We start from the raw sequence: 16,019 nt of genomic DNA, 5'->3' as shown, positions 1-16,019 counted from the left end.
CAACTATTCTGAAAAATTGAACAATTAGGGTTTTTTAAAAATTACATATGGCTAAAATTAATGTTTTTTTTTTAATTTGGCTTTTACTTTCATCTTATTTTATAAAGTACTACGGAAGTTAACAAAAAGGAAGGTTTTATTTATTTCTTTTAAAGTACTTACAGCCTATTAAAACCTCAAGAATTCTGGTTAGTGTACAACATCAAAACAGAAAACAGAAAGCCATGCCATAGACTTAAATCAAAATCAATATTGAGCAGAAGCAAACTACAATAATCATTTTCAAATGTACTTTTCCACCATAACTTGATTCTATTTCCTTATCTCTTGCAACACAAAATCAATTATACATACCTATGGTTTAATCAAAAGTTCTTATTTATTCATGTAAATTGAAAGAATGTCCAGTTCACAATAGTTCTGGGCACTTTACATTATAAAAAACCATAATAATAAAAGAAAGTATCTGCCCAGAAAAAAAAACCCCCACACAAACAGCACAATGTATTATAGGGTTTCACCAACCAGCCTATCCCAAGGACTGGGAAAATAATCAGTTTTTCAGTGTTTTTTGGAATGTTACCAAGGTGGGAGCTTTATAGATCTCAGGATGGATGCAATTTCAGAAGGTAGAAGTCATGACATGGAGTCACGTTTCTGGGGGCCCACTAGACAGTATTGTTTAATTGAAGGGAAAGGAAGTACAAATTTAGTAGAAACTTCAGAGTAGAATATAATTGGAACATTAAGATAAAACACAAACATGAATCTGAATGCATAGGAGGCGATGTAACCAAGTCCCGTTCTAAAACATTTATTTGTCATTCATATATTCATATATTTAAGACTGTAAAATTAAAATATATTTTAATGATATTTCATTCATGTGCAAACATTTTCTGGTATGAGTCTTTCTTTTGCTTTATTTTCAAATAGAGACAAGTCACAAATCATGAAGTACTTATGTAAGAAGAAGATACAAATACCTTCACTTCCATATTTTATGTGCCAAACAATTCTCTATCATTTAAGTTGTTCAGTGGCCCTTGTGGTGATGTTTCTTCTCAGTACATGACAGGTGCCAGATTTATGATCTTCCAGCTTTACTAAAAAAGAATTGGACACAAAGAGAATATTGTGGCTTTTGCAGTATGGAACATAACTGACAGAAAGAAATATGATGATATTCTTCACATTCCCCAGTTATAAGCAGTGAGAAGATTCAGAAACTGGTCTGCAGGATTAGATGACGGGGGGAGGGAGCGAGTTATATTTACAATACTATATTCAAAAAGCAGAGCACAATAAAGATAAATGCGTTTTTACACGTAAAATGATATAACTATGTAAAATTCTAAAACAGCAAGTTGAAAAGTGACAGTGCTCTCAGTAATAACATTTACACAGCTATAAAATGCTAAGCCAATAAATGTGATTCCTGATGCATATCAGTTTATTGACGCAAGCAAAATCAGGAAACACAAAAACAAGGAAACATAATTGCATACATAGTTTGCCTTAGCACATTTTGTGGGCAAAAGAAAAAGTAGCCAATGTCCCAAGGGATTTCACATTTCATATTAATAATTAAGTTTGCAATGCTCCTTTATCATCTTGAATATAAATGAGAGAGAGAGAGAGATTCTAATTAGCAATTAAATCATAGTTATTATAGGAAGGTGAAAGGTTAACTGGCTAACTCACATTATTTTAAACTAAAATAAGAATATTAAAATAAGAATATTTTCTACATGTAGATTGCAAATCAGATAATACTCCAAGTGCTTTCAACTTTTTTAAAATAGCAAACAATACACAGAAACTTTAAAGACATGAATAAGAAATAAAAATGGTGAGCCTATTTAAGTGAGTTGAAATTGATAAAGAAAATGTTTTGTTCTGGTACGTGTTATATTTCTTTATTATTTATTTCTTTATTATATTTGTTTGCCGCCCATCCTGCTGTGAGGTGACTCTGGGTGGCTTACAACATATTTATGTTCTTTTTTACTTTTTAATGTATCCAATTAAAATACGTATGTTTTAAATATGTTGCATTTAAACATGATGGTGCAAAAATATATGGCACATGTCATTTGAGGTATTAACTTATTCTTGATCCAATTTTGTGGTAATTCCATCAATGTTTCCTTTCAATCTATTTTAATACGGTACAGTCCATTTTGTCAAAATGGCTGACCTGAATAACTTTTTTTTCAGAGACATTCCTCCTCCTCTTATTTGCACAAAGGCTGTGCAACGTAATTAATGAAAAGTAGAGCAAAAACCCTGTTACACTGCTAGCCCTGTGGCAAAAATTGGAATAGGCGCTAGAAAAAGCATATGTTAGGAAAGAATTACAATATACAGCCATTTTCTCTGTTTCTTCCCAGTGGACTAAATATAGAACTATATCCATTTGGCTTATTAATATAAGCTTTTATGCAAGTTCAGCCAGTATATTCATAAACGCATGAAATTGTTACAAAACACCATAAATTCATTGACCTCATTGCAAAGAAACAAAATTTAGGTTTTAAAAAATGTGCAGCTGCAGTTTTTTCACTCAAAACAACATGTGTAACAATATGATATGTCATGGAAGAATCATTGAATTGATATTCACCAGGAAAGCAAATATGAAGCCTTCCTGTGGAGCAATTGTATACTTCTGGTTACCAGATGTTAGCAACAAACAACAGAGATGACTACTACCTAATTTTGCCAAAATGATGAAATATCCTGGATTATTTGCCTAGTAGCTGTTGGAGACAGAATGCAGGGCTGGTTTCTTTGAGGCAAATATCTGTAGCAGCAAGAATGGTTTTTATTCCCAAAGCAAGGGGAGGGATTGCAGAAACAAAAGGGGGTTTTTTAGATCAAAACTATAATTGTTTCTGCATGACACCCTAAATCACAAATAGCCAACTACATTTTATTCTAAATAGCTTTATTTCCTTTATTGTATTCAAGCCTAAGAAACTTAGATAATTGGATGAAGTCAGCTTCTACAATTTACTAAATATACAGTAGCTTACAGGAATTTGATGTATAGTATGCTGTCTCTTAGGGTTTATTGAACATAGGAGAATAATTCCCTTAACGAATTACTGCCCCTTCAGGGATTACTGCCTTGTTGTGGCGAAGAGGCTTGCGTAGCTCAATAAAGCTATGAGCTACGCCGTGCAGGGCCACCCAAGACGTACAGGTCATAGCAGAGAGTTCTGATAAAACGTGATCCACTGGAGAAGGAAATGGCAACCCACTCCAATATCTTTGCCATGAAAACCCCATGGACAGTACCAAAAGGAAAAAAAGATATGATGCTGGAAGATGAGCCTCTCAGGGTAGAAGGTGTCCAATATGCTACTGGGGTAAAGCAGAGGGCTAGTACTAGTACCACCAGAAAGAATGAAGCGATTGGGCCAAAGCTAAAAGGACACTCAGCTCTGGATGCATCGAGTGATGAAAGGAAAGTCCAATGCTGCAAAGATTTTTTCTCCATAGGAACCTGGAATGTAAGATCCATGAATCAAGGCAAGCTGGACGTGGTCAAACAAGAGATGACAAGACTGAACATCGACATCTTATGAATCAGCGAACTAAAATGGGCAGGAATTGGTGAATTTAATTCAAATGACCATCAGATATACTAATGCGGGCAAGAATCCTTCAGAAGAAATGGAGTAGCCTTCATAATCAATAAAAGAGTAGGAAAAGCAATACTGGGATACAATCCCCAAAATGACAGAATGATCTCAGTTAGAATCCAAGGCAAACCATTCAATATCACAGTAGTCCAAGTCTATGCCCAACCACTGGTGCTGAAGAGGATGAAATTGACTGATTCTATGAAGCCCTACAGCACCTTTTTTTTTTTTAATTTGATTTATATGCTGCCCTTCTCTGGAGACTCAGGGCGGCTTACAATGCGTTAAGCAATAGCCTTCATACTTTTGTATATTTATACAAAGACAGCTTATTGCCCCCACAAACTGGGGGCAATTTATCTACCTTAAAAAGGATGGAAGGCTGAGTCAACCTTGAGCCTGGGGAGATTCGAACTTGCAGTTATTGCAGGCAGCTGAATGTTAATAACAGGCTATTAGTCTGCTGCGCCACCAGACTCTTATAGAATTAACACCAAAAAAATGATGTCCTTATCATCATGGCGGATTGGAATGCTAAAGTAGGAAGCCAAAAGATAAGTGGAATAACAGGCAAATTTGGCCTTGGAGTACAAAATGAAGTAGGGCACAGGCTGATAGAATTTTGTCAAGAGAACATGATGGTCATAACAAACACTCTTTTCCAACAACCCAAGAGACGACTCTACACATGGACATCACCAGATGTTCAACACAGAAATCAGATTGACTGGCTTTGGCTCTGCAGCCAAAGATAGAGAAGCTCTATACAGTCAGTAAAAACAAGACCAGGAGCTGACTGTGGCTCAGATCATGAGCTTCTCGTTGCAAAATTTAGGCTTAAATTGAAGAAAGTAGGGAAAAGCACTAGGTCACTCAGGTATAAACTAAACCATATCCCTGATGAATATACAGTAGAGGTGACAAATAGATTTAAGGAATTAGATCTGATAGACAGAGTGCCTGAAGTACTATGGACGGAAGTTCGCAATATTGTACAAGAGGTAGCAACTAAAACCATCCCAAAGGGAAAAAAATGCAAGAAAGCAAAATGGCTGTCTGAGGAAGCTTTGCAAATAGCTGAGGAAAGAAGGGAAGTGAAAGGCAAGGGAGAAAGAGAAAGATACACCCAATTGAATACAGAATTCCAGAGAATAGCAAGAAGAGATAAGAATACCTTCTTAAATTGCTGAGCACATTGTAAGCCGCCCTGAGTCTTCGGAGAAGGGCGGCATATAAATCAAATTAAAAAAAAAAATGAACAGTGCAAAGAAATAGAAGAAAACAATAGAATAGGGAAGACCAGAAATCTCTTCAGGAAAATTGGAGATATGAAGGAACGTTTCATGCAAAGAAATAGAAGAAAACAATAGAATAGGGAAGACCAGAAATCTCTTCAGGAAAATTGGAGATATGAAGGAACGTTTCATGCAAAGATGGGCATGATAAAGGACCAAAATGGCAGGAACCTAACAGAGGCAGAAGATATTAAGAAGAGGTTACAAAATTACACAGAAGAACTATACAAGAATGAACTTAATGTCCCTGATAACCATGATGGGGTGGTCACTGACCTCGAGCCAAACATCCTAGAATGTGAAGTCAGATTAGGAAATCTGAGCAACAACAAAGCTAGTGGAGGTGACAGTATTCCAGCTTAGTTATTCAAAATCTTAAAAAACGATGCAGTAAAAGTGCTACACTCAATTTGCCCACAAATTTGGAAAACTCAACAGTGGCCACAGGATTGGAAAAGGTCAGTTTACATTCCAATTCCAAAGAAATACAATGCCAAAGAATGTTCAAACTATCGCACCATTACACTCATTTCACATGCTAGTAAAGTTATGCTTAAAATCCTACAAGCTAGGCTCCAGCAGTACGTGGATCGAGAACTACCAGAAGTACAGGCAGGATTTTGAAGAGGCAGAGGAATTAGTCTATGGTTTCTTCCCCAAATCCACAAAACTTTAACCTTAGACTATCTACTGTATACCTCACCCCATTCCTAAGAGGTCTGAAGGGCCATTCATAAGCGCATCAGCATGCCTACCATCCCTGTCCTAATGTTTTCTTTTATTCGTATTCTTTTCATGTATTTATAATTATGTTTACACTTGTATCTGTCATAAAATACATGCTTGATGAAATAAAATAAATAAATAAATAAATAAATAAACCTACACTGGATCATGGAGAAAGCTAGGGCATTCCAGAAAAACATCTACTTCTGCTTCATTGACTATGCTAAAGAGTTTGATTGTGTGGATCACAACAAATTGTGGCAAGTTCTTAAAGAGATGAGAGTACCAGACCATTTTATTTGTCTCTTGAGAAATCTATATGCGGGTCAAGAAGCAACAGTGAGAACTGGACATGGAACCACTGATTGGTTCAAAATTAGAAAAGGAGTCCAGCAAGGCTGTATACTGTCACCCTGCCTATTTAACTTATATGCAGAGCACATCATGAGAAGGGTGGGGGTAGATGAATCAAAAATTGGAATTAAGATTGCCGGGAGAAATATCAACAACCTCAGATATGCAGATGATACCACTCTAATGGCAGAAAGCAAAGAGAAACTAAAGAGCCTCTTGATGATGGTGAAGAAGGAGAGTGCAAAAGTTGGCTTGAAACTCAATATTAAGAAAACTGAGATCATGGCATCTGGCCTTCTCAATTCCTGGCAAATAGATGGGGAAGAAATGGAGGTAATGACAGATTTTATTTTCCTGGGCTCCAAGATCACTGCAGATGGTCCTGCAGCCAAGAAATTAAAAGACACTTGCTCCTGGGGAGGAAAGCTATGGCAAATCTAGACAGCATACTAAAAAGCAGAGACATCACCCTGCCAACAAAAGTGCATATAGTCAAGGCTATGGTTTTCCCAGTTGCAATGTATGGCTGTGAAAGTTGGACCATAAGAAAGACTGAGTGCTAAAGAATTGAGACCTCTGAACTATGGTGCTAGAGAAGACTCCTGAGAGCTCCTTGGATTGCAAGGCGATCAAACCAATCAGTCCTAGAGGAGATCAACCCTGACTGCTCTTTAAAAGGCCAGATCCTGAAGATAGTAGGCATGAGCTTAAATGACTCCAGAGGAATGGTAGAGGACAGGAAGGCCTGGAGGAACGTTGTCCGTGGGGTCGTGATGGGTCGGACATGACTTCGCGAAGAAGAAGAAGGAGGAGGAGGAGGAGGAGGAGGAGGAGGAGGAGGAGGAGGAGAAGAAGAAGAAGAAGAAGAAGAAGAAGAAGAAGAAGAAGAAGAAGAAGAAGAAGAAGAAGAAGAAGAAGAAGAAGAAGAAGAAGAAGAAGAAGTAGAGAGGGTTTTGATGTAAAGTAAGCCCTCTTAATCAGTTCAAAATCAACGCGGCAGGACAAGACATGGGAATGAATATAATACCTTAATAATAATCCCTTAACAATATTTTTTTTTCTTTTAGCCATCAAATACTGCAGCGTCAGTAATAATAGTAAGACAGGCATAGGATTTTTCTACCCAGGTTAATTTTACTTTTTTATGGTTTTGATGTTGTATTTAATTTTATCCATATTAGAAACGTACGAAGGCTGTGCAACATTTTGAGGTGCTATAGAGTATATAAAGGCATGAATAGAACACCTTTATGTTGCCCTAAAAATGTTTTGCCCTAAAATCAGAACGCATCTACTTTAAAAAGTTGTTGATGGTGCTATATGTATGATTCCACATGTTCCAAAGCCTCTTTTCTGGTACTTACTATATCCTTATTGTAATTATTATCATTAATTCTAATCTACTGATTATAAATAATACCTTTTGGTCAACCTACCAGAATTGATAATTAGATAATTATCTAATTGTGTGTGAAGCAATATTTCAGGTTTAAAAAAAGATTCCTAGGAGTTTTACAGTCTGGATATTATATTTGCATTCACCACCAAAATGAGCAAAATGCCATCAGCATGGTGTTCTCACCAGATTCCATAGTACAGACAGCAATCACTTATGTTAAAATGGAAGGCAGAATATTCAGTTTAAAATTATTATGGGAGGTTAAAGTACAGCATCTAAAGACTAACTTATAGCTCCCAGGCAGAATTTTTCCTTTTTTTTCTCAGTGTTTTCCAAATATTAAAAAAAAATATTTGGGGTAGGGGTGGGAGGAAGACTGTTGTATTTTTCTCAATGAACAGTATGCTTTGTTGCATGTTATTGCATTAAATTTACACAGCAGATCAAGAGAACTATACGACACACCCAGGTATTAAAATAACGAGGTGCTAGCGAGTGAAGCGATCTCTGTGCTTTGCCTGCTCCCTCCGACTCTCAGCTGTGCTTTAAAAGCTTTTTTTCAGCCCTAACACGGCGCTAGCGAGTGAAGCGATTTCCGTGCTTTGCCTGCTTTTCTCATTGCTGCTCCCTCTCAGCTGTGCTTTAGAAGCTGTTTTTCAGCCCTAACGAAAGTGCTAGCAACTGAAGCAATCTTCCGAGCTTCTCCTACTTTTCTCATTGCTTCTCTCTCCATAGATCAGCTGTGCTTTAGAAGCTGCTTTTTATCCCCAAGCAGGGGATAAAAAGCGCCCGCGCACGTTCAAAACCAGCAAACTAATGTGCTGAAGCTGACCAGACTAAGGACACTGGCCAGATGAATACCTGGTAGGCAGATTTTTTTTTTCCTCTCCAAAAACTAAGCTCCAGTGTGTTTTATACTCCGAAAAATATGGTAAATTATGATAGATTAGCTTGTACATGAGAATTCTAGTCTCTTCACAATATTCACTGGAAATGTCTGAAATCAAGTATTTGATTTTGCTATTTTTATTTGGCGTAATTAAATTTTATCTAATAAAAATAATTATTAGAAGTAGAAAAATTACCAGAAGATATGGTGGTGCTTAAAAGTTTATGAATCCTTTTGAATTTCAATTTTTTCTACACAAATATAACCTAAAACGTGAACTATTCTCCATGCAAAACCTAATCTGAAAAAAGTGAACCCAATGAAAAATGAGTAAAAAATATTATACTTTCTCCTTTATTTGTTACAGAAAATGATCCAAGCTAAATAATTAATTCAAACAACCTTCAGCCCCAGTATGAATTTCTTCTTCAAATTATTTGTTAAAATTAATATGCAGAACAGGAAAAATTACATGCATACCCTAACTCTATGCACATAGTCTTAAAAGTATATCTTAGGGAAGTTCATTAACTAACTTTCAAGTAATGTCTTATATATTTATTAATTTAATTGTGCATAACATGTAAAATCTTTCCTTTACTTTAGCTGTCTTTTTGCACATTTACTGTAGGACCAATTGATGTGGTCTAAACATGAGCAGTGTTTCTGTGCACTTCTCACTGACTGCAATTACATAGAAGTATAATAAGCTTAGCATCTGCATGTAATAATCATTGAGTGAAGAACAGCTTGATCACCAGCAATGAAAATATATCTTCATAACAAAAATAACTAAACTTCCTTGGGAAAGTAGTGAATATTCTTCATGTGACAGTCCAGAATAAATACAATTCCTATAGTGTTGCAGTGAGATCAGTGTTTACCTCATACTGAGTTCTCAATCTGTTTTTCCTGGATTTTTCTATAAAGTTAAAAGTTTTATTGCTAAGGACATTAAAGTCACTTAAGCTGAACATTCCTTCCCCTACACATACAAGAATACTGTGAAATAGTTACAACAAGGAGAATTTGATATAGTCTCTATTGGAAGCCTTTCCATTTCTGAAATACCAAGTACCCTGTGGCTTTTCAGCAGGCCTGCACGAGAGGATGATATAGGGCAGTGATGGCTAACCTTTTCTGGATGGAGTGCCCAAAGCGCACGCGCCCAAACCCCAAAATGCAATGCCTGTGCAGCCCCTGTGCATGCGCCTCACCCCACACATGGTTGTACGCCCGTCTGCACATGCCCCCCACACATGCGTAGCAGAGACCTGACAACCAGCTGGCTGGTGGAAGGCATGCATGCATGCTCTGCGGAGCTGAACTGGGGTGATGGCTTGTGTGCCCACAGAAAGGGCGCTGTGTGCCACCTATGGCATGCATGCCATAAGTTCACCATCACGGGTATAGGGTATGCCTTGTTTAATGTATATTAGGAAGGAAGGAAGGAAGGAAGGAAGGAAGGAAGGAAGGAAGGAAGGAAGGAAGGAAGGAAGGATTGTTCATATAATGAAATCCATACACAGCTGTGTATCTGCATTGTACTGAATGTGTTATTAAGAAATATAAGACAATGTAGATATAATACTGTCAAACATGATTCAACATCACTATATTGCTATGTATAATTTACAACCATCATCAACCTAAGAGAATGATAATGTGATGTAGTGTACAAGACAACAGGTTTTAATCAAATGAAAACTCTCATTCGTAGCTGCATTGTATAGAAATATATACTGATACGTAGCCTTATTGCACTACCAGATTATTCCATTGCATATGCAGGCCAACAACTAATTTTGGAAAACAGGCATGGATGACAATGCCCCATACTCAACTATTGTGAATACAATCTCCACTTATTTTCCTTCTTCGGTCAGTTCCAGCACTGCTCTGCAGTCTATCCAATGTTCATTATTTCCCAGAAGCAGGAATGCTTATCATACTTCAAGTCTGATGCAGCACCTATTACAGCAGGGGTTTTTTCCTCACTAGAGGTAAATTAGGACTTGCTTAACAAGCCTAATTTGGAACAGAATTTCCATCATTAAGCATTAGGTGAAACATCTTGTGACTGCATCACTGTAATGGTGCACGGGAAAGACTTGGGAGGCTGGGTAAAGGGAATGGACAGATAAGAGACAGCATTGCCTGTAGCTGGATAGTGAGTGGGGAGGAGGCTTAGAAGACCCTCTCTAGTTTTTCAGTGCTGGGAAAGAGATCAGAGAAATTGTACTTTCAGACTTGGAAGATTATTTTGAGGTCTGGTCATAACTATTAATTGTTCAGTGCTGTCATAATTTTGAACAATTGCTAAACAAATGGTCGTTCTGTGAGGATTTCGTGTAACATAATAGTCACAACACTTGTTTGACATGCAGAATAATTTAAAACAAGTTTTTTTAAAAATTGTTATTACTATTTCTACTTCCTTAAGCAACCTACTTTTCAGCTGGGTTTCTTTTTAGTTTGTTTACTGGCACACTATTTTGTTATTTTTCTCATCACTTGAAGGAATGGAAAAATGATGAAATTTTGCAACAGTAGACCTATAAAAAAGTGGATGCTGCTGAGTGGAAACAATTAGGATGGCTGATAGTGATAGTTCATGTATGTCAGGCATATATCAGATCCACTATGATAGTAAGAAAAAGCTATTGTAGGGAGTGCAGCAGACTTTGTTCAAGAAATGAACATGATGCGGAAATGCAAAAAAATATTTTTTAAAAAAATGTGGGCACATTTATTCAAAAATTGTTACTCTATGATGTACTGCTTTGCCCAATTGAAGGTTACAGACATAAGAGCTTTAATAGTATATATCGATACCTCCCTCAAACTGACAAAACAGAGTGAGACTTCAAAAACACTATTTACATTTAGCAGGTTGTTTGGGTTTTATGGATCAGAGGTTTTGTAGGCATCATATATACAGTCATACCTACAAATCAGTGGTGGGTTGCTACCGGTTCACTCTGGTTCAGGTAAACTGGTAGCGGCGGCAGTGGGAGGCTCCTCCCATCTGCCCGGACATTTTATGGATCAGAGGTTTTGTAGGCATCATATATACAGTCATACATACAAATCAGTGGTGGTTGCTACCGGTTCACCCCGGTTCAGACAAAGTGGTAACAGCGGCGGCGGGAGGCTCCGCCCATCTGCCCGGACATCATCAAATACAATCTCCAGAAGCTTATGGGCATGTGCACAAGGGGTGTGCAAGCGAACCAGTAGCAAAGGTAAGTGAAACTCACCCCTGATACAAATTCATGCATAGGCTACCAATATTCCATCTGTCCTGCAGAGAAACATTTATCAAATGTTTTGAAATAAAGCAGAAATTTAAGACAAATTGATATCTTTTGCAAGCCATATTTTATGGAAGTTCTACCCTTTGGGAAGTTAATTTTAAAAAGTTGAAAATATTTTTAAACTTGTTATAGATTTGTTTGCAGCTGGATCCCCACGATGTGAATTTCAAAATAGGTAAAACATTCATCATAACCCATTTTAATGTCTTTCTTTTCTTTCCTGCAATACCATAATGCAATAAAATAGGACCATATTTGCCAAATTACACCAAAATTTCATTAAGTTTTGAAACCTGTACATAACTATTTCAAGGCTAAAACAATGATAGGTATATATCCAAGAAGTATTCTGAAATATTTGATAGTCACAAATATACAGTAAATTGTGGTAGTCCACAGTACAAAATGAATGCATTGCAAGATGATGCCAAAATGTCTCATTTTGGATAAGATTTTCTTAAAACCTGGTTAGAATCGAATCAGCATTATCATAGAACAGAAACAGTTTAAATGGTACGCCCTTATATTTACATCATAAAATCCATCATTAAAACAGATTATACCAGGGCTGTTAAACTTGCAGCCCGTAGGCTGGATGCATCATGCACTGGCCATGCCCATGCCTGGTTTAGTGAAGGGGGAAGGGTCACGTGACGACACTGTGATGAGGTAAGTTTGATATCCCTGGGAGCATGGAGTATCACAATGAGAGAAGATGCAAGAAAGCAAGAAGAAGCAGAAGTTGGGGAAAAGGGAAGAAGCCCATTAAAGCTCAGGAGGCAATTTATAGGTCGTCAGTAGGATGTGTAATATAAAGCAAACGGTTCTTTATTGTTAAGCCAAAATGTGTGAATTCGAGGTTTTTCAAAAACTTACAATATTTTAACATCCTGTTGATCTCTTTTTCTGACATGTTCTTTTATGTTGTCCTCTTGTCAAAACAAACTTTGCTTTTCCTTGTTTTGTGTCCAAATATATTCTGGGTGTTAGATCTTTACTAACAACAGTCACATTCTGGTGTTATTTTTGTATGTGCTGTTTTCTTGAATTATCTGATTCTTACTTTATAGGTCTGGAATCAAACAGCTGTGCAGAAGTCATCACCTAAAACCACATGTGGTTCCTGCAGAGAGGTATGGCCATATCCAAGAGGCCTAAACGGTACTTGAGCCCAAATATATTTATACCAAGCAAACCTCATACTGCCTTTATTCTTGTGCATACTGCTGTCATAGCACAACCATGAACAGTGTAGAAAAGTGTAACACAAATGTCGAAAGGGAATTACATAATTGTAAAGAGAAATGTGTTTAAATTGGGGTTTGAGCAAAGGTTGAGCCACGCTAGCACACAATGGTATTAGGGTTCTTCTGATTGGAATATGTGCTATAACTATTCTCTTCATGTAACAGAACTCCATCAGCATCGATGGAATATTTAAGAATCCACAATCATACAACAGGCTGTTTCATAGGAAGACCTGGGAGAAAGACTAAACTCATCCTCAATCAATGGGTCCAAACTCATTTGAATCATGGTGTATTTATAGTAAAATTAAAATAGAAGTTTAGCTATATTTATTTATTTATATTTATATTTTAAATTTATATACCACCCTTCTCCCTGAGGACTCAGGGCGGTGTACAGCCAGAATTAAAAAACATAAAATACAAATATTAAAAAACAATTAAAATATATATAAATTTGGCCCAAAATTAAAAATACAAACCAATTAAAACATTTAAAATTTCTTCTTAAGCCAGCCTGGCTTGCTGGGAAAAGTGGGTTTTAAGGCACGGCGGAAGGCACTAAGGTCTTGGATTCTCCTTATCTCTGGGGGCAACTGATTATAAAACATATAATATATGTTTTATATATAGTGCAGATCTTTGCAAAGAATATAGAAAATTTAGTTAAACAGGCCTGCTGCATTACTTTCTGCTTCATCTACTTCTTTGAACATTTGGCTTTTGTGTGACAGAGATGTTTTTGACAGGAAATAAAACTTTTAAAATCCTACAAGAGGCTGAATGACTGCATAAAATAAGCAAATAATAGGAAAAAAACTTTCACTTTCAAAACAAAAAAGTGATTATGTTTCATTATAATGACCTTACAAAGCATAAACCACACAATAAGAGTAAACAATAAACCAAAAAATAACAGTAACAGAGTCAGGCCATCTTCTCACGTACCAGGAGGAGGCAATATTCTATAGCATTTAAAAATTAAATGCTATGAATTAAAAATTGCCAATATTAAGAGATTATGAAAAGAGATTAAAGGAAAAGACAAAAAGGAATCTAGATTTATGTATTATTGTATGTGCAATTGACAATACTGTATATAGGAGCAGGGGATTGGTTTTTTGAACACATAAATCACATGACTGAAAAAACTATGTATTAACAGTATAAAAGCTGTGAGAACAATTAACTAGAAATATAAATAGCCATCATTCATTTATATGCCAGAATATAATTTGAAGCATGAAACGTCCATTTAAATAAATTAATCACTCTCACTTAACTACACTCTGTGATCTTATTTAAGATTCGGAGGTCCCAAACACATTCAGCAGTATATCACTGCAAAGAACTTTTTAAAAAAATTTAAGGATACAATTCAGTGGTGAAATCCAAATATTTTACTACCGGTTCTGTGGGTACGGCTTGTTGGGCGTGGTGTGGCTTGGTGGGCATGGCAGGGGAAGAATACTGAAAAATCTCCATTCCCACCCCACTCCAGGGGAAGGATACTGCAAAATCCGCATTCCATCCCCACTCCTGGCGGAAGGATACTACAAAAACCCCATTCCCTCCCCACTCCTGGGGAAAGGATATAGCAAAATCTCCATTCCCATTCCCCTCTGGGGTCAGCTAGAGGTGGTATTTGCTGGTTCTCCGAACTACTCAAAATTTCTGCTACCGCTTCTCCGAACTGCTCAAAATTTCTGCTACCGGTTCTCCACAACCTGTCAGAACCTGTTGGATTTCACCCCTGATACAATTCCAGCTGAAACTATCTGGTTTTTTTCCAAAGGTAAGGGGAAAAAACCACCCAGGTTTCATTTGACAGCACTCCAAAGCCCAGCATTTTATCAGGAATGAAACTCAACCTGATCCTGTCTTAAGTTATCCAGATGATAAAGGGCCTTGGTAGTACAGTGGTCTAAAGCACCCTGTTATTAAGAACAGCTGCCTGCAATTACTGCAGGTTCGAATCTCGCCAAGGCTCAAGGTTGACTCAGCCTTCCATCCTTTCTAAGGTAGGTAAATTGAGGACCCAGTTTGTGGGGGCAATAAGCTGACTTTGTATAAATATACAAAAGAATGAAGGCTATTGCTTAGCGCATTGTAAGCCGCCCTGAGTCTCCGGAGAAGGGCGGCATATAAATGAAATTTATTTTTATATATATATATATATATATATATATATATATATATATATATATATATATAATCCAACGCAACAAATAACTATTTTCTAGCACATGAACTCTGAATAGCGATGTATCAAAAACATATGTATACTTTTGACAAAATGACATCATAAAAGTACCTTTTAACATGTTGTTATCCATGAACATTTAGTTTTTTTTGTTATTTACACAGGAAAAATTTCTATTGAATTGTTTAAATATTTCCTTAGAGAAAAAGTCTGTTATGTAAATAGATGGTTAGGGTGTACATCTCTGCATATTTAAGTAATGCATATTTAAAATGGATGAGAACAATTAAAAAAGCATGATTGATTTGATTGATTTGAGTGAATTAGCAAAGAATACAACCAAAATGAAAAGGGAGACCATTATTTGAAAGTGTGCAAAATGGATCTTGGGGAGCAAAAAAAACTTGGAGGAAGGAAACCAAATTAGAGGAAAGTAGAATGATTACAGGAAAAGTAATCTGCCAACACAATTATGTAGACAAATAGATACAGAAGAAACTACTTTGAAAGAAAATAATGATGTGTACAGAAGGATGTATAGTTTTATTAATTGAGTACTCTAGAAAAAGAATACAATTTAAAAAAAAACAATTAAAAGGTGATGAGAGGAAGAAACAACATAATTGCAAGATATTTACACTTTACCTGGGGTTGAGATGCATAACTGGGTATCATCAGTGCATTGGTGATACCTCATCCAATGGAGATAGATAATCTCACCCAGCAGTTTCATGTAGATGTTTAACAGGACCTCCACAACTTGACATGGTCAATACAACCAAAGATCTTTCTATCAATGCAGCACATAGTGTCTTCTTTAGGGATTCTTTGGTTTTCTCAATTTATCAACTAACCAAAATGGATCAGCAGCATTCCTTAGCCTTTTCTAAAACTGCTTGAAGCTGGGATATCATTAACTGGGGAGAGACTTTTAAGGAT

This window comes from Pantherophis guttatus, chromosome 8, assembly GCF_059756535.1.
Source record: "Pantherophis guttatus breed Tessera chromosome 8, ASM5975653v1, whole genome shotgun sequence".
Lineage (NCBI taxonomy): Eukaryota > Metazoa > Chordata > Lepidosauria > Squamata > Colubridae > Pantherophis > Pantherophis guttatus.
The sequence above is the reverse complement of the archived record's forward strand: the minus strand, read 5'-3'. Positions refer to the sequence as shown.